This window comes from Bacillus rossius, chromosome 1 (assembly GCF_032445375.1).
Source record: "Bacillus rossius redtenbacheri isolate Brsri chromosome 1, Brsri_v3, whole genome shotgun sequence".
Taxonomy (NCBI): domain Eukaryota; kingdom Metazoa; phylum Arthropoda; class Insecta; order Phasmatodea; family Bacillidae; genus Bacillus; species Bacillus rossius.
The window spans coordinates 1,749,381-1,768,485 of record NC_086330.1 but is presented as its reverse complement, the minus strand read 5'-3'; positions in this window follow the sequence as shown (position 1 = coordinate 1,768,485).

Genomic DNA, 19,105 nt, shown 5'->3' with positions numbered 1-19,105 from the left:
CTGATCCCCACTAGCCCTCCCTCTTTGCCACGCTCTGATCCCCACTTGCCCTCCCTCTCTGCCTCGCTCTGATCCCCACTTGCCCTCCCTCTGCCTCGCACTGATCCCCACTAGCCCTCCCTCTCTGCCTCGCTTTGATCCCCAGTTGCCCTCCCTCTCTGCCTCGCTCTGATCCCCACTTGCCCTCCCTCTCTGCCTCGCTCTGATCCCCACTTGCCCTCCTTCTCGGCCTTGCTCTGATCCCCACTTGCCCTCCCTCTCTGCCTCACTCTGATCCCCACTTGCCCTCCCTCTCTGCCTCGCTCTGATCCCCACTTTCCCTCCCTCTCTGCCTCGCTCTGATCCCCACTTGCCCTCCCTCTCTGCCTCGCTCTGATCCCCACTTGCCCTCCCTCTCAGCCTCGCTCTGATCCCCACTTGCCCTCCCTCTCTGCCTCGCTCTGATCCCCACTTGCCCTCCCTCTCTGCCTCGCTCTGATCCCCACTTGCCCTCCCTCTCTGCCACGCTCTGATCCCCACTTGCCCTCCCTCTCTGCCTCGCTCTGATCCCCACTTGCCCTCCCTCTCTGCCTCGCTCTGAACCCCACTAGCCCTCCCTCTATGCCTCGCTCTGAACCCCACTAGCCCTCCCTCTCTGCCTCGCTCTGATCCCCACTTGAACTCCCTCTCTGCCTCGCTCTGATCCCCACTTGCCCTCCTTCTCTGCCTCGCTCTGATCCCCACTTGCCCTCCCTCTCTGCCTCGCTCTGATCTCCACATGCCCTCCATCTCTGCCTCGCTCTGATCCCCACTTGCCCTCCCTCTTTGCCTCGCTCTGATCCCCACTTGCCCTCCCTCTCTGCCTCGCTCTGATCCCCACTTGCCCTCCCTCTCTGCCTCACTCTGATCCCCACTTGCCCTCCCTCTCTGCCTCGCTCTGATCCCCACTTGCCCTCCCTCTCTGCCTTGCTCTGATCCCCACTTGCCCTCCCTCTCTGCCTCGCTCTGAACCCCACTAGCCCTACCTCTCTGCCTCGCTCTGATCCCCACTTGCCCTCCCTCTCTGCCTCGCTCTGATCCCCACATGCCCTCCTTCTCGGCCTCGCTCTGATCCCCACTTGCCCTCCCTCTCTGCCTCGCTCTGATCCCCACTTGCCCTCCCTCTCTGCCTCGCTCTGATCCCCACTTGCCCTCCCTCTCTGCCTCGCTCTGATCCCCACTTGCCCTCCCTCTCTGCCTCGCTCTGATCCCCACTTGCCCTCCCTCTCTGCCACGCTCTGATCCCCACTTGCCCTCCCTCTCTGCCTCGCTCTGATCCCCACTTTCCCTCCTTCTCGGCCTCGCTCTGATCCCCACTTGCCCTCCCTCTCTGCCTCGCTCTGATCCCCACTTGCCCTCCCTCTCTGCCTCGCTCTGATCCCCACTTGCCCTCCCTCTCTGCCTCGCTCTGATCCCCACTTGCCCTCCTTCTCGGCCTCGCACTGATCCCCACTTGCCCTCCCTCTCTGCCTCGCTCTGATCCCGACATTCCCTCACTCTCTGCCTCGTTCTGATCCCCACTTGCCCTCCCTCTCTGCCTCGCTCTGATCCCCACTTGCCCTCCCTCTCTGCCTCGCTCTGATCCCCACTTGCCCTCCCTCTCTGCCTCGCTCCGATCTTCACTTGCCCTCCCTCTCTGTCTCGCTCTGGAAACACTTGCCCTCCCTCTCTGCCTCGCTCTGATCCCCACTTGCCCTCCCTCTCTGCCTCGCACTGATCCCCACTTGCCCTCCCTCTCTGCCTCGCTCTGATCCCCACTTGCCCTCCCTCTCTGCCACGCTCTGATCCCCACTTGCCCTCCCTCTCTGCCTCGCTCTGATCCCCACTTGCCCTCCCTCTGCCTCGCACTGATCCCCACTATCCCTCCCTCTCTGCCTCGCTCTGATCCCCACTTGCCCTCCCTCTCTGCCTCGCTCTGATCCCCACTTGCCCTCCTTCTCTGCCTCGCTCTGATCCCCACTTGCCCTCCTTCTCGGCCTCGCTCTGATCCCCACTTGCCCTCCCTCTCTGCCTCGCTCTGATCCCCACTTGCCCTCCCTCTCTGCCTCGCTCTGATCCCCACTTGCCCTCCCTCTCAGCCTCGCTCTGATCCCCACTTGCCCTCCCTCTCTGCCTCGCTTTGATCCCCACTTGCCCTCCCTCTCTGCCTCGCTCTGATCCCCACTTGCCCTCCCTCTCTGCCTCGCTCTGATCCCCACTTGCCCTCCCTCTCTGCCTCGCTCTGATCCCCACTTGCCCTCCCTCTCTGCCTCGCTCTGAACCCCACTAGCCCTCCCTCTCTGCCTCACCCTGATCCCCACTTGCCCTCCCTCTCTGCCTCGCTCTGATCCCCACTTGCCCTCTCTCTCTGCCTCGCTCTGATCCCCACTTGCCCTCCCTCTCTGCCTCGCTCTGATCCCCACAAGCCCTCCCTCTCTGCCACGCTCTGATCCCCACTTGCCCTCCTTCTCGGCCTCGCTCTGATCCCCACTTGCCCTCCCTCTCTGCCTCGCTCTGATCCCCACTTGCCCTCCCTCTCTGCCTCGCTCTGATCCCCACTTGCCATCCCTCACTGCCTCGCTCTGATCCCCACTTGCCCTCCCTCTCTGCCTCGCTCTGATCCCCACTTGCCCTCCCTCTCAGCCTTGCTCTGATCCCCACTTGCCCTCCCTCTCTGCCTCGCTCTGATCCCCACTTGCCCTCCCTCTCTGCCTCGCTCTGATCCCCACTTGCCCTCCCTCTCTGCCTCGCTCTGATCCCCACTTGCCCTCCCTCTCTGCCTCGCTCTGATCCCCGCTTGCCCTCCCTCTCTGCCTCGCTCTGAACCCCACTAGCCCTCCCTCTCTGCCTCGCTCTGAACCCCACTTGCCCTCCCTCTCTGCCTCGCTCTGATCCCCACTTGCCCTCCCTCTCTGCCTCGCTCTGAACCCCACTAGCCCTCCCTCTCTGCCTCGCTCTGATCCCGACATGCCCTCCCTCTCTGCATCGCTCTGATCCCGAGATTTCCTCCCTCTCTGCCTAGCTCTGATCCCCACTTGCCCTCCCTCTCTGCCTCGCTCTGATCCCCACTTGCCCTCCCTCTCTGCCTCGCTCTGATCCCCACTTGCCCTCCCTCTCTGCCTCGCTCTGAACCCCACTAGCCCTCCCTCTCTGGCTCGCTCTGATCCCGACATGCCCTCCCTCTCTGCCTCGCTCTGATCCCGAGATTTCCTCCCTCTCTGCCTAGCTCTGATCCCCACTTGCCCTCCCTCTCTGCCTCGCTCTGATCCCCACTTGCCCTCCCTCTCTGCCTCGCTCTGATCCCCACTTGCCCTCCCTCTCTGCCTCGCTCTGATCCCCATTTGGCCTCCCTCTCTGCCTCGCTCTGATCACCACTTGACCTCCCTCTCTGCCTCGCTCTGATCCCCACTTGCCCTACCTCTCTGCCTCGCTCTGATCCCCACTTGCCCTCCCTCTCTGCCTCGCTCTGATCCCCACTTGCCCTCGCTATCTGCCTCGCTCTGATCCCCACTAGCCCTCCCTCTCTGCCTCGCTCTGATCCCCACTTGCCCTCCCTCTCTGCCTGGCTCTGATCCCCACTTGCCCACCCTCTCTGCCTCACTCTGATCCCCACTTGCCCTCCCTCTCTGCCTCGCTCTGATCCCCACTTGCCCTCCCTCTCTGCCTCGCTCTGATCCCCACTTGCCCTCCCTCTCTGCCTCGGTCTGATCCCCACTAGCCCTCCCTCTTTGCCACGCTCTGATCCCCACTTGCCCTCCCTCTCTGCCTCGCTCTGATCCCCACTTGCCCTCCCTCTGCCTCGCACTGATCCCCACTAGCCCTCCCTCTCTGCCTCGCTTTGATCCCCAGTTGCCCTCCCTCTCTGCCTCGCTCTGATCCCCACTTGCCCTCCCTCTCTGCCTCGCTCTGATCCCCACTTGCCCTCCCTCTCTGCCTCGCTCCGATCTTCACTTGCCCTCCCTCTCTGTCTCGCTCTGGAAACACTTGCCCTCCCTCTCTGCCTCGCTCTGATCCCCACTTGCCCTCCCTCTCTGCCTCGCACTGATCCCCACTTGCCCTCCCTCTCTGCCTCGCTCTGATCCCCACTTGCCCTCCCTCTCTGCCTCGCTCTGATCCCCGCTTGCCCTCCCTCTCTGCCTCGCTCTGAACCCCACTAGCCCTCCCTCTCTGCCTCGCTCTGAACCCCACTTGCCCTCCCTCTCTGCCTCGCTCTGATCCCCACTTGCCCTCCCTCTCTGCCTCGCTCTGAACCCCACTAGCCCTCCCTCTCTGCCTCGCTCTGATCCCGACATGCCCTCCCTCTCTGCATCGCTCTGATCCCGAGATTTCCTCCCTCTCTGCCTAGCTCTGATCCCCACTTGCCCTCCCTCTCTGCCTCGCTCTGATCCCCACTTGCCCTCCCTCTCTGCCTCGCTCTGATCTCCACATGCCCTCCATCTCTGCCTCGCTCTGATCCCCACTTGCCCTCCCTCTTTGCCTCGCTCTGATCCCCACTTGCCCTCCCTCTCTGCCTCGCTCTGATCCCCACTTGCCCTCCCTCTCTGCCTCACTCTGATCCCCACTTGCCCTCCCTCTCTGCCTCGCTCTGATCCCCACTTGCCCTCCCTCTCTGCCTTGCTCTGATCCCCACTTGCCCTTCCTCTCTGCCTCGCTCTGAACCCCACTAGCCCTCCCTCTCTGCCTCGCTCTGATCCCCACTTGCCCTCCCTCTCTGCCTCGCTCTGATCCCCACATGCCCTCCTTCTCGGCCTCGCTCTGATCCCCACTTGCCCTCCCTCTCTGCCTCGCTCTGATCCCCACTTGCCCTCCCTCTCTGCCTCGCTCTGATCCCCACTTGCCCTCCCTCTCTGCCTCGCTCTGATCCCCACTTGCCCTCCCTCTCTGCCTCGCTCTGATCCCCACTTGCCCTCCCTCTCTGCCTCGCTCTGATCCCCACTTGCCCTCCCTCTCTGCCTCGCTCTGATCCCCACTTTCCCTCCTTCTCGGCCTCGCTCTGATCCCCACTTGCCCTCCCTCTCTGCCTCGCTCTGATCCCCACTTGCCCTCCCTCTCTGCCTCGCTCTGATCCCCACTTGCCCTCCCTCTCTGCCTCGCTCTGATCCCCACTTGCCCTCCTTCTCGGCCTCGCACTGATCCCCACTTGCCCTCCCTCTCTGCCTCGCTCTGATCCCGACATTCCCTCACTCTCTGCCTCGTTCTGATCCCCACTTGCCCTCCCTCTCTGCCTTGCTCTGATCCCCACTTGCCCTCCCTCTCTGCCTCGCTCTGATCCCCACTTGCCCTCCCTCTCTGCCTCGCTCCGATCTTCACTTGCCCTCCCTCTCTGCCTCGCTCTGAAAACACTTGCCCTCCCTCTCTGCCTCGCTCTGATCCCCACTTGCCCTCCCTCTCTGCCTCGCACTGATCCCCACTTGCCCTCCCTCTCTGCCTCGCTCTGATCCCCACTTGCCCTCCCTCTCTGACTCGATCTGATCCCCACTTGCCCTCCCTCTCTGCCTCGCTCTGATCCCCACTTCCCCACCTTCTCGGCCTCGCTCTGATCCCCACTTGCCCTCCCTCTCTGCCTCACTCTGATCCCCACTTGAACTCCCTTTCTGCCTCGCTCTGATCCCCACTTGCCCTCCCTCTCTGCCACGCTCTGATCCCAACTTGCCCTCCCTCTCTGCCTCGCTCTGATCCCCACTTGCCCTCCCTCTCTGCCTCGCTCTGATCCCCACTTGCCCTCCTTCTCGGCCTGGCTCTGATCTTCACTTGCTCTCCCTCTCTGCCTCGCTCTGATCCCCACTTGCCCTCCCTCTCTGCCTCGCTCTGATCCCCACTTGCCCTCCCTCTCTGCCTCGCTCTGATCCTCACTTGCCCTCCCTCTCTGCCTCGCTCTGATCCCCACTTGCCCTCCTTCTCGGCCTCGCTCTGATCCCCACTTTCCCTCCCATTCTGCCTCGCTCTGATCCCCACTTGCCCTCCCTCTCTACCTCGCTCTGATCCCCACTTGCCCTCCCTCTCTGCCTCGCTCTGATCCCCACTTGCCCTCCCTCTCTGCCTCGCTCTGATCCTCACTTGCCCTCCCTCTCTGCCTCGCTCTGAACCCCACTAGCCCTCCCTCTCTGCCTCGCTCTGATCCCGACATGCCCTCCCTCTCTGCATCGCTCTGATCCCGAGATTTCCTCCCTCTCTGCCTAGCTCTGATCCCCACTTGCCCTCCCTCTCTGCCTCGCTCTGATCCCCACTTGCCCTCCCTCTCTGCCTCGCTCTGATCCCCACTTGCCCTCCCTCTCTGCCTCGCTCTGAACCCCACTAGCCCTCCCTCTCTGCCTCGCTCTGATCCCGACATGCCCTCCCTCTCTGCCTCGCTCTGATCCCGAGATTTCCTCCCTCTCTGCCTAGCACTGATCCCCACTTGCCCTCCCTCTCTGCCTCGCTCTGATCCCCACTTGCCCTCCCTCTCTGCCTCGCTCTGATCCCCACTTGCCCTCCCTCTCTGCCTCGCTCTGATCCCCATTTAGCCTCCCTCTCTGCCTCGCTCTGATCACCACTTGACCTCCCTCTCTGCCTCGCTCTGATCCCCACTTGCCCTACCTCTCTGCCTCGCTCTGATCCCCACTTGCCCTCCCTCTCTGCCTCGCTCTGATCCCCACTTGCCCTCGCTATCTGCCTCGCTCTGATCCCCACTAGCCCTCCCTCTCTGCCTCGCTCTGATCCCCACTTGCCCTCCCTCTCTGCCTGGCTCTGATCCCCACTTGCCCACCCTCTCTGCCTCACTCTGATCCCCACTTGCCCTCCCTCTCTGCCTCGCTCTGATCCCCACTTGCCCTCCCTCTCTGCCTCGCTCTGATCCCCACTTGCCCTCCCTCTCTGCCTCGGTCTGATCCCCACTAGCCCTCCCTCTTTGCCACGCTCTGATCCCCACTTGCCCTCCCTCTCTGCCTCGCTCTGATCCCCACTTGCCCTCCCTCTGCCTCGCACTGATCCCCACTAGCCCTCCCTCTCTGCCTCGCTTTGATCTCCAGTTGCCCTCCCTCTCTGCCTCGCTCTGATCCCCACTTGCCCTCCCTCTCTGCCTCGCTCTGATCCCCACTTGCCCTCCTTCTCGGCCTTGCTCTGATCCCCACTTGCCCTCCCTCTCTGCCTCACTCTGATCCCCACTTGCCCTCCCTCTCTGCCTCGCTCTGATCCCCACTTTCCCTCCCTCTCTGCCTCGCTCTGATCCCCACTTGCCCTCCCTCTCTGCCTCGCTCTGATCCCCACTTGCCCTCCCTCTCAGCCTCGCTCTGATCCCCACTTGCCCTCCCTCTCTGCCTCGCTCTGATCCCCACTTGCCCTCCCTCTCTGCCTCGCTCTGATCCCCACTTGCCCTCCCTCTCTGCCTCGCTCTGATCCCCACTTGCCCTCCCTCTCTGCCTCGCTCTGATCCCCACTTGCCCTCCCTCTCTGCCTCGCTCTGAACCCCACTAGCCCTCCCTCTATGCCTCGCTCTGAACCCCACTAGCCCTCCCTCTCTGCCTCACTCTGATCCCCACTTGAACTCCCTCTCTGCCTCGCTCTGATCCATACTTGCCCTCTTTCTCTGCCTCGCTCTGATCCCCACTTGCCCTCCCTCTCTGCCTCGCTCTGATCTCCACATGCCCTCCATCTCTGCCTCGCTCTGATCCCCACTTGCCCTCCCTCTTTGCCTCGCTCTGATCCCCACTTGCCCTCCCTCTCTGCCTCGCTCTGATCCCCACTTGCCCTCCCTCTCTGCCTCACTCTGATCCCCACTTGCCCTCCCTCTCTGCCTCGCTCTGATCCCCACTTGCCTTCCCTCTCTGCCTCGCTCTGATCCCCACTTGCCCTCCCTCTCTGCCTCGCTCTGATCCCCACTTGCCCTCCTTCTCGGCCTTGCTCTGATCCCCACTTGCCCTCCCTCTCTGCCTCACTCTGATCCCCACTTGCTCTCCCTCTCTGCCTCGCGCTGATCCCCACTTGCCCTCCCTCTCTGCCTCGCTCTGATCCCCACTTGCCCTCCCTCTCTGCCTCGCTCTGATCCCCACTTTCCCTCCTTCTCGGCCTCGCTCTGATCCCCACTTGCCCTCCCTCTCTGCCTCGCTCTGATCCCCACTTGCCCTCCCTCTCTGCCTCGCTCTGATCCCCACTTGCCCTCCCTCTCTGCCTCGCTCTGATCCCCACTTGCCCTCCTTCTCGGCCTCGCACTGATCCCCACTTGCCCTCCCTCTCTGCCTCGTTCTGATCCCCACTTGCCCTCCCTCTCTGCCTCGCTCTGATCCCCACTTGCCCTCCCTCTCTGCCTCGCTCTGATCCCCACTTGCCCTCCCTCTCTGCCTCGCTCCGATCTTCACTTGCCCTCCCTCTCTGCCTCGCTCTGAAAACACTTGCCCTCCCTCTCTGCCTCGCTCTGATCCCCACTTGCCCTCCCTCTCTGCCTCGCACTGATCCCCACTTGCCCTCCGTCTCTGCCTCGCTCTGATCCCCACTTGCCCTCCCTCTCTGACTCGATCTGATCCCCACTTGCCCTCCCTCTCTGCCTCGCTCTGATCCCCACTTGCCCTCCTTCTCGGCCTCGCTCTGATCCCCACTTGCCCTCCCTCTCTGCCTCGCTCTGATCCCCACTTGAACTCCCTCTCTGCCTCGCTCTGATCCCCACTTGCCCTCCCTCTCTGCCACGCTCTAATCCCAACTTGCCCTCCCTCTCTGCCTCGCTCTGATCCCCACTTGCCCTCCCTCTCTGCCTCGCTCTGATCCCCACTTGCCCTCCTTCTCGGCCTGGCTCTGATCTTCACTTGCTCTCCCTCTCTGCCTCGCTCTGATCCCCACTTGCCCTCCCTCTCTGCCTCGCTCTGATCCCCACTTGCCCTCCCTCTCTGCCTCGCTCTGATCCTCACTTGCCCTCCCTCTCTGTCTCGCTCTGATCCCCACTTGCCCTCCTTCTCGGCCTCGCTCTGATCCCCACTTTCCCTCCCATTCTGCCTCGCTCTGATCCCCACTTGCCCTCCCTCTCTACCTCGCTCTGATCCCCACTTGCCCTCCCTCTCTGCCTCGCTCTGATCCCCACTTGCCCTCCCTCTCTGCCTCGCTCTGATCCCCACTTGCCCTCCCTCTCTGTCTCGCTCTGATCCCCACTTGCCCTCCTTCTCGGCCTCGCTCTGATCCCCACTTGCCCTCCCTCTCTGCCTCACTCTGATCCCCACATGCCCTCCCTCTCTGCCTCGCTCTGATCCCCACTTGCCCTCCCTCTCTGCCTCGCTCTGATCCCCACTTGCCCTCCCTCTCTGACTCGCTCTGATCCCCACTTGCCCTCCCTCTCTGCCACGCTCTGATCCCCACTTGCCCTCCCTCTCTGCCTCGCACTGATCCCAACTTGCCCTCCCTCTCTGCCTCGCTCTGATCCCCACTTGCCCTCCATCTCTGCCTCGCTCTGAACCCCACTAGCCCTCCCTCTCTGCCTCGCTCTGATCCCCACTTGCCCTCCTTCTCGGCCTCGCTCTGATCCCCACTTGCCCTCCTTCTCGGCCTCGCTCTGATCCCCACTTGCCCTCCCTCTCTGCCTCACTCTGATCCCCACTTGCCCTCCCTCTCTGTCTCGCTCTGATCCCCACTTGCCCTCCTTCTCTGCCTCGCTCTGATCCCCACTTGCCCTCCCTCTCTGCCTCGCTCTGATCCCCACTTGCCCTCCCTCTCTGCCTCGCTCTGATCCCCACTTGCCCTCCTTCTCGGCCTCGCTCTGATGCCCACTTGCCCTCCCTCTCTGCCTCGCTCTGATCCCCACTTGCCCTCCCTCTCTGCCTCGCTCTGATCCCCACTTGCCCTCCCTCTCTGCCTCGCTCTGATCCCCACTTGCCCTCCCTCTCTGCCTCGCTCTGATCCCCACTTGCCCTCCCTCTCAGCCTCGCTCTGATCCCCACTTGCCCTCCCTCTTTGCCTCGCTCTGATCCCCACTTGCCCTCCTTCTCTGCCTCGCTCTGATCCCCACTTGCCCTCCCTCTCTGCCTCGCTCTGATCCCGAGATTTCCTCCCTCTCTGCCTAGCTCTGATCCCCACTAGCCCTCCCTCTCTGCCTCACTCTGATCCCCACTTGCCCTCCCTCTCTGCCTCGCTCTGATCCCCACTTGCCCTCCCTCTCTGCCTCGCTCTGATCCCCACTTGCCCTCCTTCTCGGCCTCGCTCTGATCCCCACTTGCCCTCCCTCTCTGCCTCGCTCTGATCCCCACTTGCCCTCCCTCTCTGCCTCGCTCTGATCCCCACTTGCCCTCCTTCTCTGCCTCGCTCTGATCCCCACTTGCCCTCCCTCTCTGCCTCGCTCTGATCCCCACTTGCCCTCCTTCTCGGCCTCGCTCTGATCCCCACTTGCCCTCCCTCTCTGCCTCACTCTGATCCCCACTTGCCCTCCCTCTCTGCCTCGCTCTGATCCCCACTTGCCCTCCTTCTCTGCCTCGCTCTGATCCCCACTTGCCCTCCCTCTCTGCCTCGCTCTGATCCCGAGATTTCCTCCCTCTCTGCCTAGCTCTGATCCCCACTAGCCCTCCCTCTCTGCCTCACTCTGATCCCCACTTGCCCTCCCTCTCTGCCTAGCTCTGATCCCCACTAGCCCTCCCTCTCTGCCTCACTCTGATCCCCACTTGCCCTCCCTCTCTGCCTCGCTCTGATCCCCACTTGCCCTCCCTCTCTGCCTCGCTCTGATCCCCACTTGCCCTCCTTCTCGGCCTCGCTCTGATGCCCACTTGCCCTCCCTCTCTGCCTCGCTCTGATCCCCACTTGCCCTCCCTCTCTGCCTCGCTCTGATCCCCACTTGCCCTCCCTCTCTGCCTCGCTCTGATCCCCACTTGCCCTCCCTCTCTGCCTCGCTCTGATCCCCACTTGCCCTCCCTCTCAGCCTCGCTCTGATCCCCACTTGCCCTCCCTCTCTGCCTCGCTCTGATCCCCACTTGCCCTCCCTCTCTGCCTCGCTCTGATCCCCACTTGCCCTCCCTCTCTGCCTCGCTCTGATCCCCACTTGCCCTCCCTCTCTGCCTCGCTCTGATCCCCACTTTCCCTCCTTCTCGGCCTCGCTCTGATCCCCATTTGCCCTCCCTCTCTGCCTCGCTCTGATCCCCACTTGCCCTCCCTCTCTGCCTCGCTCTGATCCCCACTTGCCCTCCCTCTCTGCCTCGCTCTGATCCCCACTTGCCCTCCTTCTCGGCCTCGCACTGATCCCCACTTGCCCTCCCTCTCTGCCTCGCTCTGATCCCGACATTCCCTCACTCTCTGCCTCGTTCTGATCCCCACTTGCCCTCCCTCTCTGCCTTGCTCTGATCCCCACTTGCCCTCCCTCTCTGCCTCGCTCTGATCCCCACTTGCCCTCCCTCTCTGCCTCGCTCCGATCTTCACTTGCCCTCCCTCTCTGCCTCGCTCTGAAAACACTTGCCCTCCCTCTCTGCCTCGCTCTGATCCCCACTTGCCCTCCCTCTCTGCCTCGCACTGATCCCCACTTGCCCTCCCTCTCTGCCTCGCTCTGATCCCCACTTGCCCTCCCTCTCTGACTCGATCTGATCCCCACTTGCCCTCCCTCTCTGCCTCGCTCTGATCCCCACTTGCCCTCCCTCTCTGCCTCACTCTGATCCCCACTTGAACTCCCTTTCTGCCTCGCTCTGATCCCCACTTGCCCTCCCTCTCTGCCACGCTCTGATCCCAACTTGCCCTCCCTCTCTGCCTCGCTCTGATCCCCACTTGCCCTCCCTCTCTGCCTCGCTCTGATCCCCACTTGCCCTCCTTCTCGGCCTGGCTCTGATCTTCACTTGCTCTCCCTCTCTGCCTCGCTCTGATCCCCACTTGCCCTCCCTCTCTGCCTCGCTCTGATCCCCACTTGCCCTCCCTCTCTGCCTCGCTCTGATCCTCACTTGCCCTCCCTCTCTGCCTCGCTCTGATCCCCACTTGCCCTCCTTCTCGGCCTCGCTCTGATCCCCACTTTCCCTCCCATTCTGCCTCGCTCTGATCCCCACTTGCCCTCCCTCTCTACCTCGCTCTGATCCCCACTTGCCCTCCCTCTCTGCCTCGCTCTGATCCCCACTTGCCCTCCCTCTCTGCCTCGCTCTGATCCTCACTTGCCCTCCCTCTCTGCCTCGCTCTGAACCCCACTAGCCCTCCCTCTCTGCCTCGCTCTGATCCCGACATGCCCTCCCTCTCTGCATCGCTCTGATCCCGAGATTTCCTCCCTCTCTGCCTAGCTCTGATCCCCACTTGCCCTCCCTCTCTGCCTCGCTCTGATCCCCACTTGCCCTCCCTCTCTGCCTCGCTCTGATCCCCACTTGCCCTCCCTCTCTGCCTCGCTCTGAACCTAACTAGCCCTCCCTCTCTGCCTCGCTCTGATCCCGACATGCCCTCCCTCTCTGCCTCGCTCTGATCCCGAGATTTCCTCCCTCTCTGCCTAGCACTGATCCCCACTTGCCCTCCCTCTCTGCCTCGCTCTGATCCCCACTTGCCCTCCCTCTCTGCCTCGCTCTGATCCCCACTTGCCCTCCCTCTCTGCCTCGCTCTGATCCCCATTTAGCCTCCCTCTCTGCCTCGCTCTGATCACCACTTGACCTCCCTCTCTGCCTCGCTCTGATCCCCACTTGCCCTACCTCTCTGCCTCGCTCTGATCCCCACTTGCCCTCCCTCTCTGCCTCGCTCTGATCCCCACTTGCCCTCGCTATCTGCCTCGCTCTGATCCCCACTAGCCCTCCCTCTCTGCCTCGCTCTGATCCCCACTTGCCCTCCCTCTCTGCCTGGCTCTGATCCCCACTTGCCCACCCTCTCTGCCTCACTCTGATCCCCACTTGCCCTCCCTCTCTGCCTCGCTCTGATCCCCACTTGCCCTCCCTCTCTGCCTCGCTCTGATCCCCACTTGCCCTCCCTCTCTGCCTCGGTCTGATCCCCACTAGCCCTCCCTCTTTGCCACGCTCTGATCCCCACTTGCCCTCCCTCTCTGCCTCGCTCTGATCCCCACTTGCCCTCCCTCTGCCTCGCACTGATCCCCACTAGCCCTCCCTCTCTGCCTCGCTTTGATCCCCAGTTGCCCTCCCTCTCTGCCTCGCTCTGATCCCCACTTGCCCTCCCTCTCTGCCTCGCTCTGATCCCCACTTGCCCTCCTTCTCGGCCTTGCTCTGATCCCCACTTGCCCTCCCTCTCTGCCTCACTCTGATCCCCACTTGCCCTCCCTCTCTGCCTCGCTCTGATCCCCACTTTCCCTCCCTCTCTGCCTCGCTCTGATCCCCACTTGCCCTCCCTCTCTGCCTCGCTCTGATCCCCACTTGCCCTCCCTCTCAGCCTCTCTCTGATCCCCACTTGCCCTCCCTCTCTGCCTCGCTCTGATCCCCACTTGCCCTCCCTCTCTGCCTCGCTCTGATCCCCACTTGCCCTCCCTCTCTGCCTCGCTCTGATCCCCACTTGCCCTCCCTCTCTGCCTCGCTCTGATCCCCACTTGCCCTCCCTCTCTGCCTCGCTCTGAACCCCACTAGCCCTCCCTCTATGCCTCGCTCTGAACCCCACTAGCCCTCCCTCTCTGCCTCACTCTGATCCCCACTTGAACTCCCTCTCTGCCTCGCTCTGATCCCCACTTGCCCTCTTTCTCTGCCTCGCTCTGATCCCCACTTGCCCTCCCTCTCTGCCTCGCTCTGATCTCCACATGCCCTCCATCTCTGCCTCGCTCTGATCCCCACTTGCCCTCCCTCTTTGCCTCGCTCTGATCCCCACTTGCCCTCCCTCTCTGCCTCGCTCTGATCCCCACTTGCCCTCCCTCTCTGCCTCACTCTGATCCCCACTTGCCCTCCCTCTCTGCCTCGCTCTGATCCCCACTTGCCTTCCCTCTCTGCCTCGCTCTGATCCCCACTTGCCCTCCCTCTCTGCCTCGCTATGATCCCCACTTGCCCTCCTTCTCGGCCTTGCTCTGATCCCCACTTGCCCTCCCTCTCTGCCTCACTCTGATCCCCACTTGCTCTCCCTCTCTGCCTCGCTCTGATCCCCACTTGCCCTCCCTCTCTGCCTCGCTCTGATCCCCACTTGCCCTCCCTCTCTGCCTCGCTCTGATCCCCACTTTCCCTCCTTCTCGGCCTCGCTCTGATCCCCACTTGCCCTCCCTCTCTGCCTCGCTCTGATCCCCACTTGCCCTCCCTCTCTGCCTCGCTCTGATCCCCACTTGCCCTCCCTCTCTGCCTCGCTCTGATCCCCACTTGCCCTCCTTCTCGGCCTCGCACTGATCTACACTTGCCCTCCCTCTCTGCCTCGTTCTGATCCCCACTTGCCCTCCCTCTCTGCCTCGCTCTGATCCCCACTTGCCCTCCCTCTCTGCCTCGCTCTGATCCCCACTTGCCCTCCCTCTCTGCCTCGCTCCGATCTTCACTTGCCCTCCCTCTCTGCCTCGCTCTGAAAACACTTGCCCTCCCTCTCTGCCTCGCTCTGATCCCCACTTGCCCTCCCTCTCTGCCTCGCACTGATCCCCACTTGCCCTCCGTCTCTGCCTCGCTCTGATCCCCACTTGCCCTCCCTCTCTGACTCGATCTGATCCCCACTTGCCCTCCCTCTCTGCCTCGCTCTGATCCCCACTTGCCCTCCTTCTCGGCCTCGCTCTGATCCCCACTTGCCCTCCCTCTCTGCCTCGCTCTGATCCCCACTTGAACTCCCTCTCTGCCTCGCTCTGATCCCCACTTGCCCTCCCTCTCTGCCACGCTCTGATCCCAACTTGCCCTCCCTCTCTGCCTCGCTCTGATCCCCACTTGCCCTCCCTCTCTGCCTCGCTCTGATCCCCACTTGCCCTCCTTCTCGGCCTGGCTCTGATCTTCACTTGCTCTCCCTCTCTGCCTCGCTCTGATCCCCACTTGCCCTCCCTCTCTGCCTCGCTCTGATCCCCACTTGCCCTCCCTCTCTGCCTCGCTCTGATCCTCACTTGCCCTCCCTCTCTGTCTCGCTCTGATCCCCACTTGCCCTCCTTCTCGGCCTCGCTCTGATCCCCACTTTCCCTCCCATTCTGCCTCGCTCTGATCCCCACTTGCCCTCCCTCTCTACCTCGCTCTGATCCCCACTTGCCCTCCCTCTCTGCCTCGCTCTGATCCCCACTTGCCCTCCCTCTCTGCCTCGCTCTGATCCCCACTTGCCCTCCCTCTCTGTCTCGCTCTGATCCCCACTTGCCCTCCTTCTCGGCCTCGCTCTGATCCCCACTTGCCCTCCCTCTCTGCCTCACTCTGATCCCCACATGCCCTCCCTCTCTGCCTCGCTCTGATCCCCACTTGCCCTCCCTCTCTGCCTCGCTCTGATCCCCACTTGCCCTCCCTCTCTGACTCGCTCTGATCCCCACTTGCCCTCCCTCTCTGCCACGCTCTGATCCCCACTTGCCCTCCCTCTCTGCCTCGCACTGATCCCAACTTGCCCTCCCTCTCTGCCTCGCTCTGATCCCCACTTGCCCTCCATCTCTGCCTCGCTCTGAACCCCACTAGCCCTCCCTCTCTGCCTCGCTCTGATCCCCACTTGCCCTCCTTCTCGGCCTCGCTCTGATCCCCACTTGCCCTCCTTCTCGGCCTCGCTCTGATCCCCACTTGCCCTCCCTCTCTGCCTCACTCTGATCCCCACTTGCCCTCCCTCTCTGTCTCGCTCTGATCCCCACTTGCCCTCCTTCTCTGCCTCGCTCTGATCCCCACTTGCCCTCCCTCTCTGCCTCGCTCTGATCCCCACTTGCCCTCCCTCTCTGCCTCGCTCTGATCCCCACTTGCCCTCCTTCTCGGCCTCGCTCTGATGCCCACTTGCCCTCCCTCTCTGCCTCGCTCTGATCCCCACTTGCCCTCCCTCTCTGCCTCGCTCTGATCCCCACTTGCCCTCCCTCTCTGCCTCGCTCTGATCCCCACTTGCCCTCCCTCTCTGCCTCGCTCTGATCCCCACTTGCCCTCCCTCTCAGCCTCGCTCTGATCCCCACTTGCCCTCCCTCTCTGCCTCGCTCTGATCCCCACTTTCCCTCCTTCTCTGCCTCGCTCTGATCCCCACTTGCCCTCCCTCTCTGCCTCGCTCTGATCCCGAGATTTCCTCCCTCTCTGCCTAGCTCTGATCCCCACTAGCCCTCCCTCTCTGCCTCACTCTGATCCCCACTTGCCCTCCCTCTCTGCCTCGCTCTGATCCCCACTTGCCCTCCTTCTCGGCCTCGCTCTGATCCCCACTTGCCCTCCCTCTCTGCCTCGCTCTGATCCCCACTTGCCCTCCCTCTCTGCCTCGCTCTGATCCCCACTTGCCCTCCTTCTCTGCCTCGCTCTGATCCCCACTTGCCCTCCCTCTCTGCCTCGCTCTGATCCCCACTTGCCCTCCTTCTCGGCCTCGCTCTGATCCCCACTTGCCCTCCCTCTCTGCCTCACTCTGATCCCCACTTGCCCTCCCTCTCTGCCTCGCTCTGATCCCCACTTGCCCTCCTTCTCTGCCTCGCTCTGATCCCCACTTGCCCTCCCTCTCTGCCTCGCTCTGATCCCGAGATTTCCTCCCTCTCTGCCTAGCTCTGATCCCCACTAGCCCTCCCTCTCTGCCTCACTCTGATCCCCACTTGCCCTCCCTCTCTGCCTAGCTCTGATCCCCACTAGCCCTCCCTCTCTGCCTCACTCTGATCCCCACTTGCCCTCCCTCTCTGCCTCGCTCTGATCCCCACTTGCCCTCCCTCTCTGCCTCGCTCTGATCCCCACTTGCCCTCCTTCTCGTCCTCGCTCTGATGCCCACTTGCCCTCCCTCTCTGCCTCGCTCTGATCCCCACTTGCCCTCCCTCTCTGCCTCGCTCTGATCCCCACTTGCCCTCCCTCTCTGCCTCGCTCTGATCCCCACTTGCCCTCCCTCTCTGCCTCGCTCTGATCCCCACTTGCCCTCCCTCTCAGCCTCGCTCTGATCCCCACTTGCCCTCCCTCTCTGCCTCGCTCTGATCCCCACTTGCCCTCCCTCTCTGCCTCGCTCTGATCCCCACTTGCCCTCCCTCTCTGCCTCGCTCTGATCCCCACTTGCCCTCCCTCTCTGCCTCGCTCTGAACCCCACTTGCCCTCCCTCTCTGCCTCGCTCTGATCCCCACTTGCCCTCCCTCTCTGCCTCGCTCTGAACCCCACTAGCCCTCCCTCTCTGCCTCGCTCTGATCCCGACATGCCCTCCCTCTCTGCCTCGCTCTGATCCCGAGATTTCCTCCCTCTCTGCCTAGCTCTGATCCCCACTTGCCCTCCCTCTCTGCCTCGCTCTGATCCCCACTTGCCCTCCCTCTCTGCCTCGCTCTGATCCCCACTTGCCCTCCCTCTCTGCCTGGCTCTGATCCCCACTTGCCCACCCTCTCTGCCTCACTCTGATCCCCACTTGCCCTCCCTCTCTGTCTCGCTCTGATCCCCACTTGCCCTCCTTCTCTGCCTCGCTCTGATCCCCACTTGCCCTCCCTCTCTCTCTCGCTCTGATCCCCACTTGCCCTCCTTCTCGGCCTCGCTCTGATCCCCACTTGCCCTCCCTCTCTGCCTCACTCTGATCCCAACATGCCCTCCCTCTCTGCCTCGCTCTGATCCCCACTTGCCCTCCCTCTCTGCCTCGCTCTGATCCCCACTTGCCCTCCCTCTCTGCCTCGCTCTGATCCCCACTTGCCCTCCCTCTCTGCCTCGCTCTGAACCCCACTAGCCCTCCCTCTCTGCCTTACCCTGATCCCCACTTGCCCTCCCTCTCTGCCTCGCTCTGATCCCCACTTGCCCTCTCTCTCTGCCTCGCTCTGATCCCCACTTGTCCTGCCTCTCTGCCTCGCTCTGATCCCCACAAGCCCTCCCTCTCTGCCACGCTCTGATCCCCACTTGCCCTCCTTCTCGGCCTCGCTCTGATCCCCACTTGCCCTCCCTCTCTGCCTCGCTCTGATCCCCACTTGCCCTCCCTCTCTGCCTCGCTCTGATCCCCACTTGCCCTCCCTCACTGCCTCGCTCTGATCCCCACTTGCCCTCCCTCTCTGCCTCGCTCTGATCCCCACTTGCCCTCCCTCTCAGCCTTGCTCTGATCCCCACTTGCCCTCCCTCTCTGCCTCGCTCTGATCCCCACTTGCCCTCCCTCTCTGCCTCGCTCTGATCCCCACTTGCCCTCCCTCTCTGCCTCGCTCTGATCCCCACTTGCCCTCCCTCTCTGCCTCGCTCTGATCCCCACTTGCCCTCCCTCTCTGCCTCGCTCTGAACCCCACTAGCCCTCCCTCTCTGCCTCGCTCTGAACCCCACTTGCCCTCCCTCTCTGCCTCGCTCTGATCCCCACTTGCCCTCCCTCTCTGCCTCGCTCTGAACCCCACTAGCCCTCCCTCTCTGCCTCGCTCTGATCCCGACATGCCCTCCCTCTCTGCATCGCTCTGATCCCGAGATTTCCTCCCTCTCTGCCTAGCTCTGATCCCCACTTGCCCTCCCTCTCTGCCTCGCTCTGATCCCCACTTGCCCTCCCTCTCTGCCTCGCTCTGATCCCCACTTGCCCTCCCTCTCTGCCTCGCTCTGAACCCCACTAGCCCTCCCTCTCTGCCTCGCTCTGATCCCGACATGCCCTCCCTCTCTGCCTCGCTCTGATCCCGAGATTTCCTCCCTCTCTGCCTAGCTCTGATCCCCACTTGCCCTCCCTCTCTGCCTCGCTCTGATCCCCACTTGCCCTCCCTCTCTGCCTCGCTCTGATCCCCACTTGCCCTCCCCTCCGCCTCGCTCTGATCCCCATTTGGCCTCCCTCTCTGCCTCGCTCTGATCACCACTTGACCTCCCTCTCTGCCTCGCTCTGATCCCCACTTGCCCTACCTCTCTGCCTCGCTCTGATCCCCACTTGCCCTCCCTCTCTGCCTCGCTCTGATCCCCACTTGCCCTCGCTATCTGCCTCGCTCTGATCCCCACTAGCCCTCCCTCTCTGCCTCGCTCTGATCCCCACTTGCCCTCCCTCTCTGCCTGGCTCTGATCCCCACTTGCCCACCCTCTCTGCCTCACTCTGATCCCCACTTGCCCTCCCTCTCTGCCTCGCTCTGATCCCCACTTGCCCTCCCTCTCTGCCTCGCTCTGATCCCCACTTGCCCTCCCTCTCTGCCTCGGTCTGATCCCCACTAGCCCTCCCTCTTTGCCACGCTCTGATCCCCACTTGCCCTCCCTCTCTGCCTCGCTCTGATCCCCACTTG